This window comes from Bufo gargarizans, chromosome 1 (assembly GCF_014858855.1).
Source record: "Bufo gargarizans isolate SCDJY-AF-19 chromosome 1, ASM1485885v1, whole genome shotgun sequence".
NCBI classification, from domain to species: domain Eukaryota; kingdom Metazoa; phylum Chordata; class Amphibia; order Anura; family Bufonidae; genus Bufo; species Bufo gargarizans.
Window position 1 is genome coordinate 590,863,901 of NC_058080.1, and position 27,305 is coordinate 590,891,205.

Here is a 27,305-nt window from a genome sequence, read left to right on the forward strand (position 1 = left end):
TGTATGCTCCTATTATTGGACATTAACACGTAGTTTGGTTAATAGAAAATAATATGAATTACTCTGTTTACTGTGCAGCCAATTGTGTATTTATGGCAAGATTTAAAGGTATCCTCTATCCACAGGATGGGGTATAAGAACCTGATCAATGCTGGTCCTACGACCCCCACTGATCATGAGAACAAGAGTCGTGTTGCTCCCTATAAATGGAACATACACACTGCCACTCTAGTAATCTCAATAGGACTGAAGAAGTTAGCTAAACGTTGTACTCAGCTTCTGTTCGGCAGTACCACCGAGTTGAATGGGGCAGTGCGCCTGCTCATCCACCACTCAATTCATACCAGGAAATACAGGATCCCCATCTCATGACTCCTAGTGGTCAGACCCCCGCCGACTCTTTAAGAATGTTTTAATTGTATTTGATACCTTTTTTGGGGCATAATTGGGGGCCAATGTGCCATAGAAGTCTTTTGTGAGGAAAAGCCTTGTAAAGTAAATATATATTTTGTAATGACATGATAGTTTTGCATAAAATTATAATTTCAGTAACTGCATACATTTGTGTTAAATCTGCATTCATTTTTTTTTTTTTAAACTTTCATGTTTTATTGATTTTTCAGCATAAGGAAATCAGACAATAAATATGTCACTTGCGTAAGCCAGATCAATGCTAAAAGTTTCAAAGTACAACTTTGACATTCGTATTGTAATATTACATAGCTAAACCAACATAAGAATGCCAGATACTAAATGACACTTGTATAATCCAGCACTTATCTCAAATATCTGCAAAGCATATTTATGACATATACAGCAGATTGTAACAAATTCAGTCCAAGAACAGAACTAATAGACTGAGTCCAGAACTCGCGATCCACTCCTAAGAGATACTTTATTCTACACTTCAGTGTGCCCCTATGTGTGTTTTACCTTACACCTTTATCCATCCACCGTCTTCCATCCACCGCTCTCTCCCGCCATGTATGTATACCACAACCTCAGTTACTACAGAGCCAAAGAGTGAATCTGTACTGCAAACGGGGAAGAGTTCCATAATTCCCATCTTTTATGAGCCCTTAAGCGTTCAGAGTGAGAATCTGCATATATATATTCATGTTGCATATACTGGTTAACTAGTGAAATCACATCAGATACCTGAGGAGTAATGGGCATCTTCCAGGAGGTCGCAATAAGCTTCCTTGCAGCTGAAAGAACGCCCATCACAACCGATCTGTGGGAGTGAGGTAAACCTCCTATTCCGATGGACAATACAGCTAATGGAGGGTCGAGGGGGATCTGGAAGCCCGCCACTGTCGAGATAAGGTCAAAAATCTTCCTCCAGAAAGGGAGAATAATAGGGCACGACCACCACATATGTGATAAGCTTCCCTTTTCCCCACAGTTCCTCCAGCAGCTTGAACTATATTCAGGGTCCATATGTGCTATACGAGCTGGAGTCAAGTACCATCTAAGTTGTATTTTCCTATTTTGTTCAATGTGGTTAACGCATTTGGCAGTAGCTATCGTCCAGTGGAAGGCATCCCTCCACTCCTCGACCGACCAAGAGCTTTCAAATTCTTCTTCCCATTTCACCATAAAGTTTAGCTTTGTTTCTAGATTAGGGTCTAGAGCATGATATGCAGTAGCCAGGCCCTTCCCCTGACCAGTCGTATCAGTAAAATATTTACCAAAGAGGGCAGTTTTATTCAATGAAGTAATAGGAGGTCTCGTTCTGTGTAGCATATGCCTAACTTGTAGATATTGATAGAAATAAGTGTTAGGTATACCATAGTTTTGATGTAAGGTCTCGAATGTTTTCATAGTGTCACCTTCATACAACTGATCTAAGCGCAAGATACCTGCTTTCTCCCACTCCTCTAAGGAGAGGTCGGGGATCCCATACGTAAGCGCCACTAGTGGGATCTCAGACCTCTTAGGTGAGAAAAGCAACCCTTTCTCTATACAATGGCACCAGGTCCAAACTGCCGCTTTCATAGTCAAGAGAGGGGGTGAAGATTTAGGTGCTTCCAGGGAAAGGGCGGCAAGAAAGCCTGTGAGAGAACCCCGTTTTGCGTAGGTAGATTCTAATTCATGCCATCTCTGTAGTGAGGAAGGCGCCCACCACTCTTTAGTCTGCTCAATGAGGTTCGCCCTGTAGTAACGACTGAGGTCCGGGACCCCGAGGCCCCCTTCTCTCAGCTTTGGGTACAGGGCTCGACGGTCCACTCTAGGTGTTTTGTTACCCCATATAAATTTTATAAGGTCTGATTGCAACAATTTTAATATTTTTTGTGGAATGATAAGAGGGATACATCTAAGTTTATAGAGGATCTTAGGCAGAATCATCATTTTGACCGCATTAATTCTGGCCAGCCATGATAAAAACAGCTTAGAATACTCAGCATAATCTGTTAGTAATTCTTTCCTCAGGGAGTCAAAATTACTTCTCACCAGATTTAGTATACTAGGCGTTAATAATATGCCCAGGTAAGTTATGCCTTCCTCTGCCCACTGAAATGGAGCTTTCGCCAGGAGCTCCCTTTTGAGAGGTTCTTGGATCGCAAATGGGAGGATATGCGATTTTGTGACATTAAGTTTGTAGAAAGAGGCTTGTGCATATTCTTTTAAAACCTCCATGACGCTGGGGAGAGATACCTCTGGATTCGTAAGTGATAACAGGACGTCATCCGCGTACAATCCTATTTTATGCGATGCCTTACCCACCTGTATGCCCAAAATACCTGGATCCAACCGAATCCTTTCTGCCAGGGGTTCCATCACCAGCGCAAAAAACAACGGCGACAAAGGGCAGCCTTGTCTGGTACCGTTCGTTATATCAAAGCTTTTGGAATAAAAGCCAGATGCTAATACTCAGGCTGATGGAAGGGAGTATAGATTTAAGATAGCTGACAAGATAGGTCCCCTGAACCCAAAATGATCTAACACCTCCGTCAGAAACCCCCAGTGCACCCTATCAAAAGCTTTTTCAGCATCGAGTGATATAAAGATTGTGGGTGCACCGGAGGCATCCGCCAGCTGGAGCAGATCAATCACTCTACGAGTACCATCTCTGCATTGACGGCCAGGGATGAAACCGACCTGGTCCGTGGACACCAATTTAGGAAGGAGGGGCTGTAACCTCAGGGCCAGCAGTTTAGAGAATAATTTCAGGTCATTATTCAATAAAGATATGGGCCGGAAGTTTGCTGGATTATCATGAGGTTTACCTGGTTTAGGGATTGTTGTGATAATAGCACATAGCATCTCTTTGGGTATAGTACCCGGGAGAAGGAATGTATTAAAAAGCCGCGTGAGGTATGGTAGTAAGCTTACTTGAAAGGATTTATAATAGTCCCCCGAAAAGCCATCCGGGCCTGGAGCTTTATGCAATTTTAATGATTTAATAGCTATACCTACCTCCCGTTCAGAAAAGGGGGCATTGAGCAATTCTAAATCTTGGGAGGCAATACTTGGGAGAGATACTGATTTTAAAAAGTTCTGTATAGTATGTGAGGTAGGTTGCGGGATGACGCCGTCAGTCTTCAAATTATAAAGAGAACTATAGTAATCTGCAAACGCATCCGCAATATCTATCGGGTGCGTAGTTATCTTTCCATTATTTTGCTTCATTGATTCTATACGGGAGGCTATCTCCCTTTTTTTCAGTCTGCGAGCTAGCAGAGCCCCGGCTCTATCTCCTAAGTGATACCATTTTGCCTTTAATCTGGTTAGAGCCTTTTCAAACTTGCAGAGCAAAAGAGAGCGTAATTGAAAGCGCAAATCTGTGAGTTGAGCTGATAATGTTTCTGTAGGGGTCTCCCTAAAACGCGTTTCTACCTCTCCTATTTGTGCTAAGATATCCTGCATCCTTTTATCCCTTTGCTTTTTAAGTTTAGACGCAGTCTGAATGAAAACGCCTCTCATGAAGCTTTTATGGGCGCACCATAATGTGGAGGCGCTGATATCTGGCGCGTCATTAAGAACAAAAAATTCGTCCAAAGCTTTAGAGAATGTTTGGTGCCGGTTTTCATCCCTCAGCAAAAACGAGTTAAGGCGCCAAAGCGGTGGGTTAGGATTAGGATAATTATCCGAGATGTGTAGGTAGATTGGAGCATGATCAGACCATGTTATATTGCCTATGGCTGTGTGAGTAGTTTTATGCAGAAGGTCTTTGGAAATAAGGAAGTAGTCAATTCTAGATTGGGAGATATGAACCTGAGACATAAAGGTATAATCCCTTTCTGTCGCGTGCTGGTACCTCCATATATCATGTAGGGGAGTAGTTTTGAGAAGCTTACCCAACGCAGGCCGATGACTCCCCGTTTTCTTGGAGCAATCCATCAAAGGATCAATGGGCAGGTTAAAATCTCCTCCTAGAATGATGGAACCCCTGGCAGAATTCAACAACTTCTTAAAAAACCTTGTAAGGAAAGACACTTGGTGAGAGTTAGGTACATAGACATTAGCTATGGTGTATTCAGCATGGTTGATAGAGCAAAGGAGGATAATATATCGTCCCGCTTGGTCAATAATAGTTTGATGTGCTTTAAATTGGACCGAACGCCTAACTCCTATAAGAACCCCAGCTTTTTTAACTTCTGCCGAAGCACAGTAAAGATGTGGGTAGTGCCTATTTGAACACTTACCAACATCTTTGGTCAGCAAATGAGTTTCTTGAGCTAGCACTATATCACACTTGGTCTTATTAGCATCATTCCACAGATCTGCATTCATTTTTAAAACTATTAACATTTATTTCACGTATTCCACTGCTGAACAGCTGCCAAGCAGTGCTTGTCTATTAGGAACCGTTAGTAAGGGGCAAAAACCACTGTGGACACACAATGCTGCTTATATAGAAGTTTTCATGGTGTCGGGAAAGTATCAGATTGGGGTTCCTTAGGCTGATCACACAGCAAGAACCTATCCTCCATCTATCCAGAACATGACTGTGAGCATACTCTTCTATGTTTTTCATGTTTGTAGTTGCTATTGCAGAGGACATTCCATTAGTAAGGTCCAGTAGGTTATTTGTGAATCCAAACATAAGAAATAGACCTTAGTAGCAAGAGAGTGGCTTCAGCTCCAAATAAAGTTGTCTTCTTTTTGATGTTTGGGGCCTGAAATTGTGTCAATCTCCGGGGATCCACTGGAATTCTGGTGGACCAGTCCAACCCTGTTTAAGGGTGGCATATTAACAATGTTGAAAAGCATGAGAGAAAATGACAGATGGTCTCTTTTGCATAAAATGCTATCAAATTGTGATTGCATTGCTAATGCTGTTGATAAATGCCTGTTCATGAAGGTATGTGAAACCACTACATGACTGCACTGGTAGTCCACTGTGCAATTACTATATTAAAGAAGTTAATCATTTAATTATAACAACAACTACTTGTTCTTGAGGCAAAAAACAGTAAGATAAATACATTACCAAATACATTAACATATTGACTGTTACAAACTAGTTATAATGATTCAACACTAAAGGTTCACATTAAATTTGGGTAAAAGTTTCACATGCAACTCTCTTAGACCTTGGGGGATCCTCTCATAGGATATACGACTTGACCCCTCAACCAAGTGAAATGTCTTGGAGAAGACTAAATGCAAACAGATCTGAAGGCAACTTGTCATTCACATGTGATTTAGATTTACGTGGCAATCAATTGTACTTTCTACATCTTCTTGATGGATATAACTTAAGTCCTAAGGTGGACATACATAGTTAATAGCTGTTGGTTGAATGATGTTTGGCTAGTGGCTATCTCTCCCAAATTCCTACATACACGTTCAGTTTGGCCAAGCATGTATGAGTATTCAATGGGTAAAGAGGAGAAAACTGCTGCCGGACAATTCTGGTGGTGGAGTATGATATATTCTAGGGGAACAAAGGATGAATCGGGTGAAAAAATTTGGTTCACTCGATCCTTCCTTCTCTTCCTGACATCATCTGTCAGGGGGAAAGTCAGGAGCTCTCGACACACATTGGACTTGGCAGCTTCAGACACCAATATACTAATGTGTATGGGGTCCTTTAGATTTCCTTGGTATACAGCACTAATTATTTTCTGTTATTGGTACCACTAGCACCATTTCCAGTAAACTGCTATTTACTACAGTACTGTAGTAAACTGGCCGTTCCTTGTAGGCTTTGCTAGGAAAGCAGCTATTTTATTATCTTCATTATTGGTATGATTATTACAAGGTTCGAAGCTAAGCCTCCTGGTAGTGTGAGGTGAACTGCCATTGTAGCTTCCACAGTTTCTAGGAAATGGGCATGGAAGACGAATGACTAAATTTACATGCTATTTATAAAAGATCATTCACAGATGGCACAGCATTATTCAATAAGATATTATGAAGCGTGTAGTAAACTGCAATGAGCAAAATGTTCCCCAGATGAAATCCAAGAGTTGCTGGCAGCCAGTCTTAACTAGAAATGGCCTTGCGGTTTGCCTGGTGGTCGTTTTTCGCCGAACATGCGAACATATAGCGATGTCGGCCAGCACCATATTCTTTTGCATTGCGCAGAACTTTGATCCATGACACATCCATCAGGTGGGACAGGACAGCCAATTGAGACGTTTCAGCACATGGACACACCCCCACCCTATAAAAAAACAGATCTGGCAGCCATTTTACATTCTGTGTTTTGCCAGTGTAGGGAAAAATTGCTTTGTGGAGCAGGGACAGACTGTTAGGGAAACCAAACGCTAGCTAATAGGGCCACAAAAGTCCTTTTAAGGACTGGTATAGGTGTGCTATCGAAAGGTGTGATATACTTAGGGGTGTGATATACTTATAATTTACTTTCTAACATAGAAAGTATATTATAGTGCATTTGTATTGTGCAGCAGTTGTGTGTGGTTCTGCTGCGATACCACAGCAATAAAGAGGGACAAGCGTTATTGGAACAACTATTTGCAATGGGTGTGATATGCCTGTTGCCCCCAAAAAAACTGATTGAGGGGTGTGATATACCTTCTTCAACAAAATACTGATTGAGGGCTGCGATATAGCTGTTGCCCCAAATAAACAGGGTGGTGTGATATCATTGTGGTGGCACAAAAAAATTATTGAGGGGTGTGATATACCTGCTTCCACAAAATACTGATTAAGGGGTTTGATATACCTGCTTCCACAAAATACTGATTAAGGAGTTTGATATACCTGCTTCCACAAAATACTGATTGAGGGTTGCGATATACCTGCTTCCACAAAATACTGATTAAGGTGTTCGATATACCTGTTTCCACCAAATATTGATTGAGGCCTGCGAGATACCTGCTTCCACAAATGCTGTTCTTCTCTAGGGACTTAAGCACAAGATCATTAGGAAAATGACAGGCAGAGGAAGAGGCAGGCCGTTCCACAGGGGCCAGACAGTTACACCAGGCCAGAGCCTATGTGGGAAGTTGGAGAAGACGCATGCGATTACTTCAAAGAGTTGGTTGAGTGGCTCACTCAGCCTTCCGCTTCAGCACCCTCCTCATCCTCTGTATCTGCACCCTCCTCACTCTCTGCTGTGTGCACCCCCAAATACACCACCACCACCACCATAGCCCCTCCACTCGAGTCAGAGGAATTATTTTCCCATCCATTTCCAGACCTTACCGATGCGCAGAAATTCTTGACATCGGATGAGGAAGAGGAGGTAGCCACCCAGCGATCTGACGACAGTACCCAGATCAGCCCAAGGAGGGAGGTCCCTGCTGTTTCTGCCTACTCCGAGATCTCAAATGTCAGTGCTGGTAAAGGTGACGATGATGATGTGTCGATGGACATCACGTGGGTGCCCACAAGAGAGGAAGAGGAGGGGAGTTCATAGGGAGAGACGGAGCAGCAGAGAGGGAGGAGAAGGAGGAGAAGCAGGCAGAGCTTGCAGGGCACAGGAGGCAAAAAGCAGACTGCAAATGTATCTGGAGCGAGCCATCCACCATGCACGGTCAGATCTTGCGCTTCTAGGACACCGGCACATGGCTCCGCAGTGTGGGCTTTTTTTAACGTGTCAGCTGCTGACAAAAGTGTTGTCATCTGCAGCCTGTGCTGTCAACGCATAAGTCGCGGTAAGCCCAACACTCACCTAGGGATGACCGCCTTAATAAGTCACCTGTCCTCCCATCACTGAGCCCAGTGGGAGCAATGCCGTCAGAACCCTTAAGGCCACACTCCCGGTGCTCCACGTCCTGCCTCTTCTCCTCCTCCTCCTCTCTTCTTCCATTTGTTCTCCACTCCACCTTCCACCATGCCGTCGGCGCATTCATCTGGCAGAAGGCAGAAGCTTCAGTGCCCCAAATGTTCGAGCGTAAAAAAGTTGATGACGCCGGATGACCATCTTGCCCAACGACTGACCGCTGCCTTGTTGGAACTGCTAGCCCGCCTACTACTGCCATATAAACTGGTGGACTCGGAGGCCTTTAGAAAATGAGTGGCCATTGGCACACCGCAATGGAAGGTCCCAGAAGGGCATTCCAGAACTATATGGCCACATTCAGCGGCAAGTGAATATATTTCTGGCACACAGTGTCGGTGCCAAGATACATCTGAGCACAGACACGTGGTCTAGCAAACACGGACAGGGAAGGTACATAACCTTTACTGCCCACTGGATAAACCTTCTGACTGCTGTCAAGCATGTAACCCGTAGCTCCCATGTGGATTTGGTGTTACCGGCAAGGATTGCATGCAGGCATGCCTCTTCTTCTCCTCCTCCTACTGCATCCTCCGTCTCCTCCTCGGCTGACTCCTCCTTTTTCACTGCTACCACCTCTTCAGCTGCGCCCCCCAAGCTCCCCAGAACCTATTTGACGTCCCAGGTAAGACGTTGCCATGCTGTGCTGCGGCTGTTGTGCCTGGAAGCCAAGATCCATACCGGTCCTGCACTGCTTTCAGCTCTGCGGTCACAGGCCGATCAGTGGCTAACCCCGCTCAATTTGACAGTTGGTAAAGTGGTGTGCGACAAAGGTGCCAATCTGCTGAGTGAGCTGAAACAGGGCAAAATGACACATGTGCCATGCATGGCACATGTCCTGAACTTAGTCCAGGGGTCCAGGACGTCTTGCGGCAGGCCAGGAAAATCTCTGGCCATTTTAGAAGATCTTACACAGCCATGGCTCGCTTTACTGAACTTCAGCGGCGACACCACTTGCCCGTCAGATGTGATTTGTGACAGCCCGACGCGCTGGAACTCCACCTTGTATATGCTTGATAGGCTGCTCCAGCAGCAACGTGCTGTTAACGACTACCGGTACAAAATCTTCAGCAGGACAGGTTCTGGGGAGCTTGGTTTCTTTTCACAGCGCCAGTGGCTGCTCGTGCGCGACACATGCAGACTTTTGCTGCCATTTGAGATCACCAAACTGGTCAGTTGCAGCCAGGGTGCCATCAGTGGCATCGTACCTTATGCCTTCTTTCTGGAGCATGCATTGTTTTGTGTCATTAATCAAGCCGTCGAGGAGCAGGAGCTGGAAGATGAGGAAGTCGCAATGTTGAATGAATTCCCAGGGGTGGCTACTCCATCTAAGACAAGTCAGCAGGAGTCTGAAGAGGAGTCAGAGGAATCGGAGGATGGTGGCTGGGGGGAGGAGGAGCAAGAAGAGCAGGCTTTGAGGACTTGAAACTTTTCGGGGATCCCTGGTGTTCATGGCTGGGGGGAGGAGACCGAGGACGACATTCTCCTGGGTGATGAGCAGAAGCCATGGCGCTCCACTGCTTCCAATTCAGTGCAAATTTGTGCCTTCATGCTCCAGTGTTTGAAGAGGGACCCCCGTATAAAAAGCATAAAGGGCAAGGACCAGTACTGGGTGGCAACGTACTAAGACCCCCGGTACAAACACAAAATGGTGGACATGTTACCAGCATCACAGAGGGCTGGTAAAATGCAGCATTTCCAGGCCTTGCTGCGAGAGATGCTGCATTCTGCTGTTGCGGGTGCTGGCAGAGGAATTTCTACTCACAGCGAAACAGGTGCGGGTACCAATCCTACCGTGCCTGCAAGAAGACGGCGGTTTGAAGATCACTTCGGATATGAGATCATTTTTGCAGCCAACCCATCAACAGCTGCCCTCCGGATCCAGCCTCAGTGAATGCCTAGACCGCAAGGTGTCCGACTACATTGGGTTAACGGCCAATGTGGACGCTCTGAGAAGCGAGGAACCCCTGGACTACTGGGTGTACAGGCTTGACCTGTAGCCAGAGCTGGCACAATTTGCCATGGAACTCTTGGCTTGCCCTTCGTCGAGTGTCCTGTCCAAAGGACGTTCAGTGCAGCAGGGGGCATCGTGACCGATAAGCAGTGTGGACTACCTCACATTTCTAAAAATGAATAAGGCATGGATCTCGGAGGAATTCAAGACCTGTGATGACCAAGTGTAATTGAATTTCCTCATGCCAGCCCACACATATCCGCCACCACACAGTACAAAGAATGGTCCTTGTCTTATTTATATACAGCGGCATAAAAGGCCTTTTCTGTCAGGTGAATGCCTAATTTTCTGGGCCCGTACTGGCCTACAGTAAAATTTTTATCCAGTGACCGCCTAATGTACCTCCAGCCACATTATCACAAGTTCTTCTCTGTCAGGTTAATGACTAATTTTTGGGGCCTGTACTGGCCTACAGTATAATTTTTAGCCAGTGACCACCTAATGTACCTCCAGCCACATAATCACAAGTTCTTTACTGTCAGATAAATGCCTAATTTTTGGGGCCTGTACTGGCCTACAGTAAAAAAAATTATCCAGTGACCGCCTAATGTACCTCCAGCCACATGATCTCTAGTTCTATTCTGTCAGGTGAATGCCTAATTTTTGGGGCCTGTACTGGCCTACAGTAAAAAAAATTATCCAGTGACCGCCTAATGTACCTCCAGCCAAATCATCTCTAGTTCTATTCTGTCAGGTGAATGCCTAATTTTTGGGGCCTATACTGGCATACAATAAAAATTTTATCCAGTGACCACCTAATGTACCTCCAGCCACATAATCACTAGTTCTTTTCTGTCAGGTGAATGCCTTATTTTTGGGTCCTGTACTCCAGTGGCCTACAGTAAAAATTTTATCTAGTGACCACCTAATGTACCTCCAGCCACATCATCACAAGTTCTTTTCCGTCAGGTGATTGCCTAATTTTTGGGGCCTGTATTCCAGTGGCCTACAGTAACATTTTTATCCAGTGACCGCCTAATCTTCCCCTAGCCACATCATCACAAGTTCTTTTCTGTCAGGTGAATGCCTAATTTTTGGGGCCTGTACTGGCCTACAGTAACATTTTTAGCCAGTGACCGCCTAATGTACCTCTAGCCAGGGCCAGCTCCAGGTTCATGTGGGCCCTTGGGCGATAAATCCCAGTGGGCCCCCTTGAGGCATTTTTGTACATTTACATGTCCCTCTGTGGCTCCCACATGGTATAATGACCACAAGTGGCCTTTCACACAGCATAATGAACCCACAGTGGCCCTCCATTCAGAATAATAACCCCCAATCGCCCCCCATTCAGAATAATGACACCCAGTGGTGCCCACACCGGGGGTTAAACTGTATGGTGGGGGCACTAGTGGTCATTACACTGTATGGTGGTCACTGGGGGTCATTATACTGAATGGGGGCTTTGGTGGTCTTCATACTGAATAGAGGGTCATTGGGGATCATTATACTAAATGGGGGGCACTGGGGGTCATTATACTATGTAAGGGGCCCTCACAGTGTAATGACCCCCCCCCCCCCCCCCAGTGGCCCCCTCACATACCTATCATTGCTGGAGCGCAGGGGAGCCGGCGGTCCTGTCATTCACTAACCGCAGCTCCCTGTGCTCCTTCTCTCCTTAGGCCCGCTGCAGCAGGCAGACACACGTCATGATGTCACTGCTGGGCCGGACCTGGAGGAGAGAAGGAGCTGTGCAGTCATGTAGCTAGAACTGACTGGACCCCACAGAAAAATTTAGTACGCCCCCCATCCCCAGAGGGTTGACATTACGTTTTTCCTATCGGTTTGATGTATACAAATGTGCAGCACTCCATGTTTTTGTATCCTGCAGAGTCCAGTAAAACAAATGCATTAGTTAACGTATATGTTTTTTGTTTTTTTTAGAGGGGAACTGTATAGTGAATGGACGTCACTGTACGGCATCAGTCTGGTGCATCTGTTAACGTATACTTTTTTGGTATGCATTAAATGGATGGCAAAAATGGGATGTGAACCCAGCCTTAGTGTCAGAATAAGCACCAGTACACAGCGGAGCAGCGTGGCGGAGAGGGGAGGCCGCCATGTACTGACAGAGCGCTACCTGGTCCTGGTGGTCAGGGGTGAGGACTGTGTTTCCCAAGGATCATTTATCTACTGGGAAATACAGGGCACAGTATAATACACTAGAATCTATTTACTATAAAGATGTTAGCCTTACCCCCGAATAATAATACAATTAGGGGATCATTTATTAAATAAAAATAAGTCTATATTAGGAGTATTTCAGACAGATTGTGGCGCAAAGGTTCTTAGCGCCGCAATCTGCATCTTTTTCCCGCTCATGCCAGGTCTAAAAAAAGGTGGTGTGGGCAGGGAAAGGGATACAGTTATGGCCATACAGTTTTTGGATAACACCGCCATACAGTGACCGGATACAGGGAATGACTAGGGTCACTGTACAGGGTTTGGTGAGAGGGCACAATGCAGGGTATAAGGGGGCACAGTACAGGGTGCGTGGTACACTACAAGGTGGGGAGCACAGTCACATGACCCTGTGATGTTAAAAGGTCCTTATGATGAATGCTGTTCAGATGCCACCAAAATGAGAGGCAGAGAAGTGAGACAGGGGCCCGGGGCCCTGGATGGACAGGAGGGGTGAACACAGCAAGTAGGTGGAAGGGGCTCTAAGGGGGATTCATACAAGAAGTAGGGGCAGGAGGTCTGTGCAGGGCAGTAACAGGAGATAGGAGTGTAGAACAGGAGCTCTGGATACATGAGGGAGAAAAGGAGACAGCAGGGGCTTGATGAGGATGAGATAGGACAGGATATGGGGGGAGGCAGGTGTCATGGAGGCAAACTGTTTAATGAAGCAGTAAAACAACTCCTGTACCAAAGAGAAGAGACAGTCACAGTGCAGACTCACTGACAAACCCTGCCTGTCTGAGGCTGGTAAGGTAACCTGCTGCTCTGCTGAATGGAGTGAAGAGGGGGCGTGTCTGAAGCTCTGCAGCAGCCGGCCTCATGTGACTCAGAGGGTTCACTAGAGGGGTACTGCGTAAGTGAAATCACAGCAATGAGTATTGATGTCTGTATTGATAGAAGTGCTTATAGCAGCTAAGTGGGCCTCCTCAGGAGCAGTGGGCCCCGGCATTTGCCGGGTTTGTCGGGGGCTGACGCCGGCCCTGCCTCCAGCCACATAATCACAAGTTCTTTTCTGTCAGGTGAATGCCTAATTTTTGGGACCTGTACTGCAGTGGCCTACAGTTAAATTTTTATCCGGTGACCGCCTAATGTACCTCCAGCCACATCATCACAAGTTCTTTTCTGTCAGGTGAATGCCTAATTTTCAGGGCCTGTAATGGACTACAGTAATTTTTTTAGCCAGTGACCGCCTAATGTACCTCCAGCCACATAATCACAAATTATTTTCTAAAATTCAAACAGTCTCTGATCTTTGTGGTTACTTATCGGCGCTGCAGATCCACCAAGCGACGTGGGTAAAGTTCGCTTCACAGTCAAAGTTTCAATAAATGTTGATCGCGCTGCCTATGAGTGTAGTATTCCAATCCCAGATTCTTAGCCCATATGCGCAGTTGTTTCACCTTGTAGCCAAACAATCAGTTTCCAGAGGCTGGTGCTCTCACGTACACCTGCACCCTAGAGAGAAGTTATAACACAATAGTGAAGTTCCCTGATGAAGCTGGACTGGCGAAACCCGGGTCGGGTGGACTTTGTGTGATGAGAATACATTGATTTTAGAAGGCTGAATTTTTATGTCTATTTTGTAAGTAGAATAAACTGCTTTATGCAGAATTACCTGGTGGAACTTCACTATTGTGTTATAGCTTCTTAAGATAATACAAATAGAAGGCTGGAGTTACACAGAGATATAGAACTCAGATAAATTGAGGTAAAACTGTGCTGAAATTGCCAGATTTGTTACAGTATAACGGCAAGATGATTTTCAACTTTATTTATGTATAGGTAATCGGGTCTTATCACAATTTTACTGTGATTTTCCAGGATTTTATGTTAAAGGGAGCCTTTATCAGAAAAGTAACTTTTAAACTAGGCAGGATGCCTTGTATGGGAAGCTTATCTGAATGTAATGATACCTTTCACTTAGTGATCCTTTGCGTCTTAATCCATATGCAAATGAGTAGTTATGTGCCCTGAGCCAAGTCATTCTTTGCACCCTTGCTCCTCTACTTACTCTGCGAGCCCCTCCCACTGCTTGATAGAGTTAGGAAAGATGATCATACTGGATAGAACCAAAAAAGAAAGCCTCACTATAATGCCGTAAGATAGGGCAAACGGAAAGACAACTGTATAAACCTAAAAATGTTGCTAAACAAACAACCAGAGAATGCCCAATGTATTCAAAAATATATACTTTATTTTATCATTAATAAATCATGATTATACAGATATAAAAGATACCACAAAAAGTTTAGAAAAAGTCAGCAAAAGACCTGGATGCCATAGTCCCCCAGCCGGTGTCTCTGTAGCCCGCCAAAAAGGTGGAACACATGTCAGGTGTATGTATAGTATGCAGTGGGGTGATATGGTATATGGTACTAACCACTTAAATAATACCTGTGATCATCACTTCAATGCATAGCCACTAGACGAGTATATAGATGTTGGACCCTTAATGATACACAAATGGCAGCAAGAGTAAAGTAATATCTATCTGAAGTACTCAAGTAAATAAGTCCCCATACAGCAAGCCATCTAATACAGGCTATAAACAAAGCTCGCCCGTGGGCACCTGGTGAAAAATTATGACATACCATGAGACATGATGGGGGGCAGGAACAGCAGGCACAGGACAGGCTAAAAATCCCAACGCGCCTCAGCTTCGTCATACAGGAAACTGTTTCTGTTAATCCAGAAAAGGAGGTAAGGGGAAGCAGGAGGAGCAAGGATGCACATAGAGGGTCAGACCCGCCCTCAGTGCACTTAACTGCTTGTTTTCATATAGACTAAAATACTTTTTTTCCCCAAATAAAGCAACAGATTGCTAAGTGAAATGTATCATTACAGTCACCTAAGCTAGCTGTGCAAAGCATTGAGGTAAGATTATCAAAACTAGTGTAAAGTAAAACTGGTTTATTTGCCCCTACCAACCAATCGGATTCCACTTTGCATTTTCCAAAGGAGCTTTGAAAAATGAAAGGTGGAATCTAATTGGTTGCTATGCAATATATACCCTTTAATTTGAGGGTATGTACATCCAAATCAGGTGAACGGTGTAGGAATTGCAACAGTTTGCATATGTGCCTCCCACTTGTTAACGGACCAAAAGTAATGGGACAGAATAATAATCATAAATCAAACTTTCACTTTTTAATACTTGGTTGCAAACCCTTTGCAGTCAATTACAGCCTGAAGTCTGGAGCACATAGACATCACCAGATGCTGGGTTTCATCCCTGGTGATGCTCTGCCAGGCCTCTACTACAACTGTCTTCAGTTCCTGCTTGTTCTTGGGGCATTTTCCCTTCAGTTTTATCTTCAGCAAGTGAAATGCATGCTCAATGAGATTCAGGTCAGGTGATTGACTTGTCCATTGCATAACATTCCACTTCTTTCCCTTAAAAAACTCTTTGGTTGCTTTTGCAGTATGCTTTGGGTCATTGTCCATCTGCACTGTAAAGCGCCGTCCAATGAGTTCTGAAGCATTTAGCTGAATATGAGCAGATAATATTGCCTGAAACATATCAGAATTCATCCTGCTGCTTTTGTCAGCAGTCACATCATCAATAAATACAAGAGAACTAGTTCCATTGGCAGCCATACATGCCCATGCCATGACACTACCACCACCATGCTTCACTGATGTGCAAGGTACAAGTTGATCTTGGTCTCATCTGTTCATAGGATGTTGTTCCAGAACTGTGAAGGCTTTTTTAGATGTCGTTTGGCAAACTCTATTCTGGCCTTCCTGTTTTAGAGGCTCACCAACGGTTTACATCTTGTGGTGAACCCTCTGTATTCACTCTGGTGAAGTATTCTCTTGCTTGTTGACTTTGACATACATACACCTCCCTCCTGGAGAGTGTTCTTGATCTGGCCAACTGTTGTGAAGGGTGCTTTCTTCACCAGGGAAAGAAATCTTCGGTCATCCACCACAATTGTTTTCCGTGGTCTTCCGGGTCTTTTGGTGTTGCTGAGCTTACCGGTGCGTTCCTTCTTTTTAAGAATGTTCCAAACAGTACTTTTGGCCACGCCTAATGTTTTTGCTATCTCTCTGATGGGTTTGTTTTGTTTTTTCAGCCTAATGATGGCTTGCTTTACTGATAGTGGCAGCTCTTTGGATCTCATCTTGAGCGTTGACAGCAACAGGATTCCAAATGCAAATAGCACACTTGAAATGAACTCTGGACCTTTTATCTGCTCATTGTATCTGGGATAATGAGGGAATAACACACACCTGGCCATGGAACAGCTGAGAATCCAATTGTCCCATTATTTTTGGGCCCTTAACAAGTGGGAGGCACATATGCAAACTGTTGTAATTCCTACACCGTTCACCTGATTTGGATGTAAATACCCTCAAATTAAAGCTGACAGTCTGCAATTAAAGCACATCTTGTTTGTTTCTTTTCAAATCCATTATGATGGTGTATAGAGCCAGACATGTTAGAATTGTGTCTATGTCCCAATATTTATGGACCTGATTGTAGTTTTATGGGAAAAGATTCAGTAAAACTTGTAATTTATTCATTTAGATTGCTGCTCATTCTGGCTTTTGACATCAAGGAAACAGGTAAAATCAGTGACAGCTATCTCTGTATACACAGTCTGACAGCCTTCCCTCTATATCACCAATAGGACCTCCTCCTTGACTTCAAAGCCCAGAAGGAGTAGGAATTTAAAGGGCATCTGTCAGCAGATTTGCACCTATGAAACTGGCTGACCTCTTATGTGTGCTCTTGGCAGCTGAAGGCATCTATGTTGTTCTCATGTTCATATGTGCCTGCATTGCTGAGAAAAACGATGTCCTTAATATATGCAAATGAGCCTCTAGGAGAAATGGGGGCGTTGCCATTACACCTAGAGGCTCAGCTCTCTCTGCAACTACCACGCCCTCTGCACTTTGACAGTGTCAGGCAGTGAAAATATTAAATTACATTTTACACAGAATTTTTTCTCATAAAGCCATACATCTGCTCAGCTCCTCCTACTCTATAACCCGCCGTCTGCAGCTCAGACATCATGTTCAATCTGACAGGTTCCCTTTAAGCACATTACCTTACTATTATCACTTTTGATAAGGTGGATCTATAAACTAGCTACAGTACATATTGAAACTTTACTATCAACAGGTGAATAATGTTTTATTTTTCTACATCACTTTGTAGTCACCTTAAACATTACAGCAAATTATACACAGGATAGATGGATGGATAGATAGATTTAGATTATTTATAATTGACCAATTTAATGGACGCTCGTTTTGTTCAGTATACATTAGTTATATTCCATGTTCTTTAACATTTTGCTCAATCATTTATCCCCCGGAATGCAGAACTAGAAAGTGACAGATGGGGATTGCTTTGTAGCTTGTAATAAAAAACACATGAAACCCACATCAAAGATTGGTGGTATAGAAATGCCCTATATAAAACAGCCAAGAACTGCATGCATGTCTATCTTTAAATTGAAGGCAAATATCCAATTATTGCAAGGTTTAGACATTCCACTTTTTCTTTATCAATTATTCCAAACCTATTTAGTAATTTGATGAGTGATATGTAGAGGTGATAACATCCAGTAGCAAAAATACCCTCTTTTTAGATTTGGCTCATGCTCCAACATCCCCCATGAAGCTCATAGTCTGATCGGGTGTTGAAGACTACAAAAATCGATTGCGATGAAATCCCATTCAGGTCTACGAGCACTTACAAAACAGTTCTCCCAAGGATGCCAAAGACAGAAGCACTCCTCCAAAGAGTTTACCCCCTTAGAAACCCAACATTTGGAAAGATCTTTTTCAAACCGGAAAGCTCGTACCACTTTTAAACATTGGTCACATAAAGTAGAATGCAGGTCATGGTTTCACTCTTTGTTTAAAATGATTGCTTCTTTCCTATCTAATCCAGGAATTGAAACATTTGAAATAAAATAATAATTCTCTCTCCTACTGAAAGTCTTGCTCCCGGCTTGTAAACTACAGGAATGGCTGATAACTTTGTTCCTTCTTCTTACGTCATTACTGTCATCCTGTGATTCATGTCAGCTATCACACCAATTTTACTCAAGGAGTGATCTGTCATTTTTTATTTTAGTGTGGAGTGTTTTCTTTCTTGTTTTATTTTTTTATTTTTTTTAAATCCTTCAGTCTTAATTCCCCGGTGCTCTGAGATGCTTCAACTTTCAGAAAGCTGAAATAATTACATATTTTAAAACTTTGTATTTTCTCTTGCACCCACTGGACGTTAGCCTTCAGTGAATTTACTTACCTTCAATATAGCCCTAGTATACATGTCAAAAAGGGAATTTTTGCGTTTGCATTTCCCAAAGGCTAAATTAGACTAGTACACCCAAAAACTTCACTAGGAGAAAGTGGCCCTAGAGCTCCCAACACCTAATGTATTCAGTTTTCCATGTTCTCCATTGCCAGCTATGATTGTGAGTACATGGGATTTGTTGAGTGAGAACAATGATTTCAGCAATTGGGATTCCCAAGTTATTAAAAGAGCTGGTCATTGAGGTCTAACGATGTATAGAACACAGGAATCAATGGACTCCTACCAATGTTATTTTCTGGTATGTCAGGAGATTTGGAAAGTAGAAACTCTGCCTAAAATGTATAGGACAGAAGTCAAGAAGAAATGTGCACTTTCAACTATTGGCAATAAATGTCATTTATTGTACATTTATACGATATACAGAAAACAAGATCAGTTTAGCATAAATGTAAATGCAACAGCCCACACACAAATCCATGAAAATGCAAAATCCATGTTTCACTTGCAAAGACTGGTGTAAATTAAAGTGGAATTTGAGGGAGTTTTTTTATTCCTTAGTCTTGGGCATTTTAACATAAACACATCTGGTTATTTTATCAAATCCAATAAAGGCATGCAGTCCATTGGAATACAAGATCTAAAAAAATGTAAAACTTCTGGTATTGTAAAACCAATCCAATCTCTGCAGAGAATAGAATTAGGGATCAAAGGGAACCGACATAAACATTTACCATTAACCTTATATGCCCCAGTAGATTTGTGGAATATATCCACTCTAGTCTTTGAACTTGTCACAGTTATAAATCTCCATAGAACACACCATCCTCTAAAATGTAATGACCTGGCTAGGAGGTTACTTGTGAAGAAAGCCACCTAAAGACCTATAAAAACTCTATTGGGGTTAAAACATTTTTTAGCTGAGAAGAGTGTCACCAGGACCACAATGGTTACCCACGGCCTTTGAGTCCCAAGTAGTCCAACTTTTTTTTGTGCATCAAGAAATTAAGCAATGGCTGTGGAAAAAGTATGATGATGTCTCTTTTGAACTTGACTTTTAAGGATGCTCCTCCTGAAAACCTCCAGATAAAAAATACTAATAACCAATGTAGTAGAGTGTTATAGCTATATGATGCTTATTTTATTGGCTAATTTAGTAGATTGCAGATTCAAGCTTTTGAGACAACTAGGGTCTCTTCTCTAGGCATGGGGTCACCCACACAATCCATCTAGAGTTTCCTTGGTTAGCCAATAAAAATGTATCATACAGCTACCAAAACCAATAGAACTCTAGAAAGGAACAAGTTAATATTTGCATCCTCCAGCCAATAATGCATAAATAACTATTTTAGATTCTCAGGATGGATTTATAAAGACCTTTATTGCCCTATCAGCATTTGCATATTCATTTGGGTGATATTCAAATGCTATATTAAGTAGTATGTGTGTAAGGAACTACTTGTACATTTTATTTGAATAGTATCTTATTTCAAATATTTGCAGCTTTAACAACAATCAGCATCAAACTGTTAAGCTTTGAAGAACACCATATGTTCTTCATGTAGTTACATTAAATAATGTGAAGGCTATATGGCATAATCAGCAACCATCTAGATCCTTGACATGTATTGTAACTAATAGTGGATAAAACATGTGCATTTTAATAGTTTTTCTACTAAAATATTTATGGAATGTTTAAATGCTTTAAACAATTCACATGTGACAACATGAGTATTGTGTGGCTGCTCTGAATTTATTAACATCCCCTCATGGCCCTGGACAGCGGGTGTTTTATAACTTGGTCAGCTTGTAGGATTAGTGCCGATCAGTTTTTGATTTAAGGCTCCCACACACATTAATTTATTGACGGCTGAACCCGCTGAGAACAGCAGGTTCACCAACACCCTAATGTGTATGAGGATCTCTCAGCTCTCCCCAACAATTGATGTTGGGGTAGTGAATGAATATTTTCAAGAATAAATGAAGGTGGTCCCTAGGGGGAGATAGTGCAAAGGCACTCTCCCGGGATGTACTGCTCTGTAACAGAGATTGTGAAAAGGAATAAGGGGCAGTAACGTATTATAAAAAACAAAGGTTTATTAGAATTAATTAAGATCCCAAATGGGAAAGACAAGCCCCTACCAGACAAACAAAACAAACAACAGTATGGGGCCCACGTGGGTGAGTCCCCACAAGGTAGGTCACTCTGACAGAGCTGACCACCAGTTAAACACACAAATTGGGTCTTTGGCGGGTGCCGTAGACCTGGGATTATGCCATGAGGCAGAATAAAGGGTAGATCTTACCAGGAATGCCAGTCAGGACAGGTATGGTCCAATGCACAGGAGGTGGAGGAGCTTCTCGTGTTCTGAAAAACGTCCTCTTGTCAGTGGTACCTGGGTTCCAAGAGGCTACAGGGAAAACCTATCCCTGTTAATGCCCTACTTGGCCTGTGAGTCCCTAAGGTACCCTCCTAACACGAGGTCCTGTCCCCGCAAGGGGAGGCCACGTCCGGAACCTAGCCCTATTAAGTCGCCCTAAATAGCCCTAAGGGGACAACGGGATGGTCCTGATGATGATAAGGGCTATCGGGGTGGGGTAGAGGAAATGGGTATAAAGGATATATGTGTATGGAAGTCCCTACGCGTTTCGTTATTTCGGGAATATATTCACAATGTGAGGAATGCCTCCACTTTACTAAAAGAGACCCCCTAACTCTTCAGGGGACAGGGATCAACAGTGGAGGGTAATATCTCTGCTCCTGCCAACGTGCGATAATATATCTAGATCAGAAAAAAGGGGATGGCCTGTTGGTTAAGCAGACCTGACTAGACCGGTGTGGTCCAAACCAGCCCGAATACAGTTAAGATCATGCAGCGCGTGTGGCATAAGGCATAAGAGGCAGCGCTCCCAGCCCAATATGATAATTATCTAGGTTGGAAGGAGGGATAAGCAGGGGAAACCCTGTGGGCTGCGCAGACCTGATTGGACTGATATAGTCCAAATCAGCCCAGATACGATTACCAGCATGGGGCGCGTGTGGCGAGTACCATGTGAAGCGGCAGTACAGATAGACTGGCCGCTTGTGTCTGTCCTTTTCACAATGAATTAAGACTTGAATTTTCTAATTTATCATTAGATTGGCACCAAATATATAAAAGGTTTAGAGAAAGAGAACATGTACTTTGAGTCATTGGCAGTAGAGTCCCACATTCTCTCGTTCTAACTGTAACTTGATGTCACACTGCCCTACATGACACAAAGGCCTGATTCTATTTCCAAAGAAGTGCATTTCAATCCTTTATCTGAAAGTTTCTCTATAAAAGCGAGAAAATGTGAACCAATAAACCTCAGTCAATAGTGCCATCTTGACATTAAGTGATCAGGCTTTCAATAACATTTTATTCTCCAGTGATTTCTATTACATTGACAACAAAGACTGAAAAGAAGAACTTCGGTGTAAATTGGAGCTTGCACAGAGCCATATGGTTTATATAAAAATAACAGGATGAAAATGACTCAGAATTTTTTTACCTCCCAGACTGGGTGTCCCAGGGACAGCAGTAATGCAGTTATCGAGGTGGAAAATTGTCTTTCTCACTTTGTAATCACAGATTATGCATGGTACCCTATTGAAATGTCCCACAAAAGAAAATATTTGCAGATGAAAATTCAGCCGGAAACATATTCTCTACTGATTATAGGTTTCAGGCAGCAGACCCCATAATTAAATGTTTTACCTCATCCTGTGGCTGAGTGTAGGGACCTTTCTAAAAATGGGGTGTTTTTACTTTCAAGACGGCTGGCCTTGTCTCAAAACCAGCCTAAATATCTACTGTTTTATAAGTAATGACACATTTTTTCCAGCTCTTAACTGTTCTCACTATCTTTCATTATGGGCACACAGCTGTTAACCCGTCTACAGTGTATTGTGGGTCACTACTACAAGAAATAAGTTTTTTTTAGTAAATGTTCCAAAAAATGAGGCTAGCAGAGACCAGATCAATGTCACTCATTTTACTTTCTCAGACATTAGTTTCTTCTTTCATCCCTTTCTGGCATTAAGGTGGACCATAGGCTTATGAGTTTTGACCCACAACTGTGTGTAGATGCATAAAATGATTCTTAGTATATTTTGAAGTATATATTTGTAACTAATGCATGAATCCGTTACCACCTAGCCTATGTACATGAGAATATCATGGTGATCATTTTTAATCATTTTCTAAATCTGTGGGTTCATATTTAGCCTAAAGGGGTTTTCCAGAACTTAAAGAATCGATGACCCGACCTAAGGAAACATCATCATCAGATCAGTAGAGATCTGACCCCCAACACCTAAATGAATGGGATTAAGCTTGAAGTACATTACCCAGGCCACTGCACAGTTTGAAGAGCTTTGCTAGTTTCAGAGCACCACAGTGGGAGTCATGGATGTGATATTGATGAGCCATAGGTTATTAATATTTAAGTCCAAGAAAAATCCTTTAATGTTGGGTCTTTTGAAACTTGGACTTGCATGAACTGGTTCCTGGATTTGCAAAGATGTCTTCAAAATGATCTCTTGTTCAGTAGAGAGTAGAACAATAAACAGAAAGCTTTTCAGCATTTGATGTCTATGTACATAACAAACTGAAGCTGATTCATAGTGGATTTCCATCAACTCTCTAAAGACAGCTAAAAACAGAAGTTAGGAAATATGGTATGCATCCTTATAGACACATGGATTCAGAGAACCCTTAGAGCATTGAGTGACAGCTTGACAGGTAAGACATTCCCAAGGATGGATGGAAAGGAGTTAATGTAGGTGATTACAGGAGGGGTGGAAGGTGAGAGCTAGATTTTTGCACAGATGAACTCTAGTAACTGACATGGAGATTCTGCACTAGTCAAGTTGGCATTAAAGTTTCTAAAGTAAGTGGTCAGGATAAACTATAGCAGTACTTCGTATGCCAGGGCTTTATGGGTTATATGGGTGATTGGTAGGTTTGTTATAGTTGATAAGTATTCTCTATGTATTTCTATGGGAAAGAATGACTATTGTCATCGTGACCTGCAGTCACGGGCAAATTTGGCATTTCTGGAGTCCAATGCGGGGGGGGGGTTATAACACTGCTAAACTCCATTCAATTGCATTGCCAAGCACCACCTTTGTTGCACTGCTAAGGTATGCCTTGCCTTATCGCACCACAAAGCTGTAATCTGGAAGCTATGCTTCTCCCCTGTCAATCCGCCAAACCCCACTCTCAGCTCAGCAGTGCAGCCTGGGGACTTCTGCTATTGTTCTACAGTCCAAAACAGGGGTCAGCAACCTTTGGCAATCCAACTGCTGTGAAACTACAGCTCCCAGCATGTACACTTTCTTGGCTGTTCTTGTAACTCCTAAAGTGAAAGGAGGATTCTGGAAATTGTAGTTCCAGAACAGCTGAAGTGCCATAGGTTGCTTAACCCTGGTCTAAAAGGACCCCCTGGGCCCCTGTGCAGCTGTACCCGCTGCAGTTATTATGTTCACCCCTTGTTGTTTTTCTGCTTGTGGCCAGCGGGGGGGGGGGGGGGCACTTGGTCCCTCAAGCATTTGCCTGATTTGTGTGGTGGTAAAGACCACCACTGCCTGCAGTATGATGCAAATTGTAGAATAAGTCAAAACAACGTCACATATCCCCATAACTCTGTCATCATATACCTGTACAGTTTGGCAATCAGTTTTTTTTCTAATGAGAAGGTACTTCCATGGTTGTCTGACAAACTCTGATATACGTTGTTAACAGATCTTAGAGAAATCTAATGTCTATAGCTTGAATAAAGGATGCAAACTGGTATACAGTAATGATGCACACTACATTACTGCCTCACATGTAACATTTGATTCTGGAGGTGGAAATGATAAGATTGAAGTTGAATGTGAAAGACAAATAATTCAACAAAATTGGAATTGACCAAAGAAGATTAGTTAGTCCTGAGATTAATAAGGGTGGGTTCACACTAGCGTTAGGGATTCCGTTATGGCTTTCCGTTATAACGGAAAATAACGGAATCCATAAGACGGAAGGACGGATCCGTTCTCCTGCCTATAGACTTGTATTATGATGGAATGCAAAACGGAAGCCGTTAAAAGGCATTCTGTTTGTTTTCCGTCCTAATAGAAGTCTATGGGATTCAAAACAGATCCGTCTGTTATAACGGAAAGCCATAACAGAATCCCTAATGCTAGTGCGAACCCACCCTAAGAGAGAAACTTCCATAAAAATGTTACATGTGAAGAACAGTTGTATATTGTTTTTGGGTGATAGAAGGCACATGTATATGAGGATAACTCCTAGTCATCACAAGATGAAGCACCGAGATCTGCTCATAAGAAGATGCATCACAAGCCTTGGAGCCCACACCCACTGGGTCTGAAATTTCACCAAAACCATGTACTTCCCATAAAATAGATAATTGTTTTAAAAAATATCCTCCTTTCTGAATTTGTTTTTTAATCTCCAAAAGTGAATTGATGTATAGTTGAGTAGGTGAATAAAAGTTGCAGGGCTTTTTTTAAGCTGTTTCTTAGAATCCCCTAAAACCACAGCACTTGTTCCTTTTAATCACTTGCCCAGTGGCAGCAGTTTTCTCAGCAGCAATTTTCAGTTCCCAAAAATGCCACAAACAAGCCGTTAAAGGCTTCCGGAGTGAATCTCTCTTGGGCCTGCGCATCCATTGAGGGAACAAAAGGGCTCGAACCCCTCCAATAGAAACATCCACACATGGAGTAGGTTGTTGTAAAAGCTACAAGTCTGGACCTCACAGGTAAAAGTCACACAACCTGCTGAATAGATGGAGTACAGATGTGTGAGAAGAGGACATGGAATCCATTATCCTAAGACTCTCTGGGCGGGAGAACAAGAGATCAGAAGGAAAACATTAAAAATAAATTTAATTACAGGATCAGGTTTAACCGAGCAGATTCATGTAGTCATGAGTAGAGTTGAGCGAACACCTGGATGTTCGGGTTCGAGAAGTTCGGCCGAACATCCCGGAAATGTTCGGGTTCGGGATCCGAACCCGATCCGAACTTCGTCCCGAACCCGAACCCCATTGAAGTCAATGGGGACCCGAACTTTTCGGCACTAAAACGGCTGTAAAACAGCCCAGGAAAGGGCTAGAGGGCTGCAAAAGGCAGCAACATGTAGGTAAATCCCCTGCAAACAAATGTGGATAGGGAAATTATTTAAAATAAAAATTAAATAAATAAAAATTAACCAAAATCAATTGGAGAGAGGTTCCATAGCAGAGAATCTGGCTTCCCGTCACCCACCACTGGAACAGTCCATTCTCAGATATTTAGGCCCCGGCACCCAGGCAGAGGAGAGAGGTCCCGTAACAGAGAATCTGTCTTCATGTCAGCAGAGAATTAGTCTGCATGTCATAGCAGAGAATGAGGCTTCACGTCAGCCACCACTGCAACAGTCCATTGGCATATATTTAGGCCTAGCACACAGGCAGAGGAGAGAGGTCCCGTAACAGAGAATCTGGCTTCATGTCAGCAGAGAATCAGTCTGCATGTCATAGCAGAGAATGAGGCTTCACGTCAGCCACCACTGCAACAGTCCATTGGCATATATTTAGGCCCAGCACACACACAGGCAGAGGAGAGAGGTCCCGTAACAGAGAATCTGGCTTCATGTCAGCAGAGAATCAGTCTGCATGTCATAGCAGAGAATGAGGCTTCACGTCAGCCACCACTGCAACAGTCCATTGGCATATATTTAGGCCCAGCACACACACAGGCAGAGGAGAGAGGTCCCGTAACAGAGAATCTGGCTTCATGTCAGCAGAGAATCAGTCTGCATGTCATAGCAGAGAATGAGGCTTCACGTCAGCCACCACTGCAACAGTCCATTGGCATATATTTAGGCCCAGCACACACACAGGCAGAGGAGAGAGGTCCCGTAACAGAGAATCTGGCTTCATGTCAGCAGAGAATCAGTCTGCATGTCATAGCAGAGAATGAGGCTTCACGTCAGCCACCACTGCAACAGTCCATTGGCATATATTTAGGCCCAGCACACACACAGGCAGAGGAGAGAGGTCCCGTAACAGAGAATCTGTCTTCATGTCAGCAGAGAATTAGTCTGCATGTCATAGCAGAGAATGAGGCTTCACGTCACCCACCACTGCAACAGTCCATTGGCATATATTTAGGCCTAGCACACAGGCAGAGCAGAGAGGTCCCGTAACAGACAATCTGGCTTCATGACAGCAGAGAATCAGTCTGCATGTCATAGCAGAGAATGAGGCTTCACGTCACCCACCACTGCAACAGTCCATTGGCATATATTTAGGCCTAGCACACAGGCAGAGCAGAGAGGTCCCGTAACAGACAATCTGGCTTCATGTCAGCAGAGAATCAGTCTGCATGTCATAGCAGAGAATGAGGCTTCACGTCACCCACCACTGCAACAGTCCATTGGCATATATTTAGGCCTAGCACACAGGCAGAGCAGAGAGGTCCCGTAACAGACAATCTGGCTTCATGACAGCAGAGAATCAGTCTGCATGTCATAGCAGAGAATGAGGCTTCACGTCACCCACCACTGCAACAGTCCATTGGCATATATTTAGGCCTAGCACACAGGCAGAGCAGAGAGGTCCCGTAACAGACA

The 27,305-nt window shown here is 43.4% G+C and overlaps 1 protein-coding gene across 1 annotated transcript in view; it reads left to right on the plus strand.

The window, feature by feature from the left end:
* KREMEN1 (kringle containing transmembrane protein 1) overlaps positions 1 to 27,305 on the plus strand; it is a 190,352-nt gene that overhangs the window by 59,724 nt on the left and 103,323 nt on the right. The gene's annotated exons all lie outside the window — the stretch shown is intronic.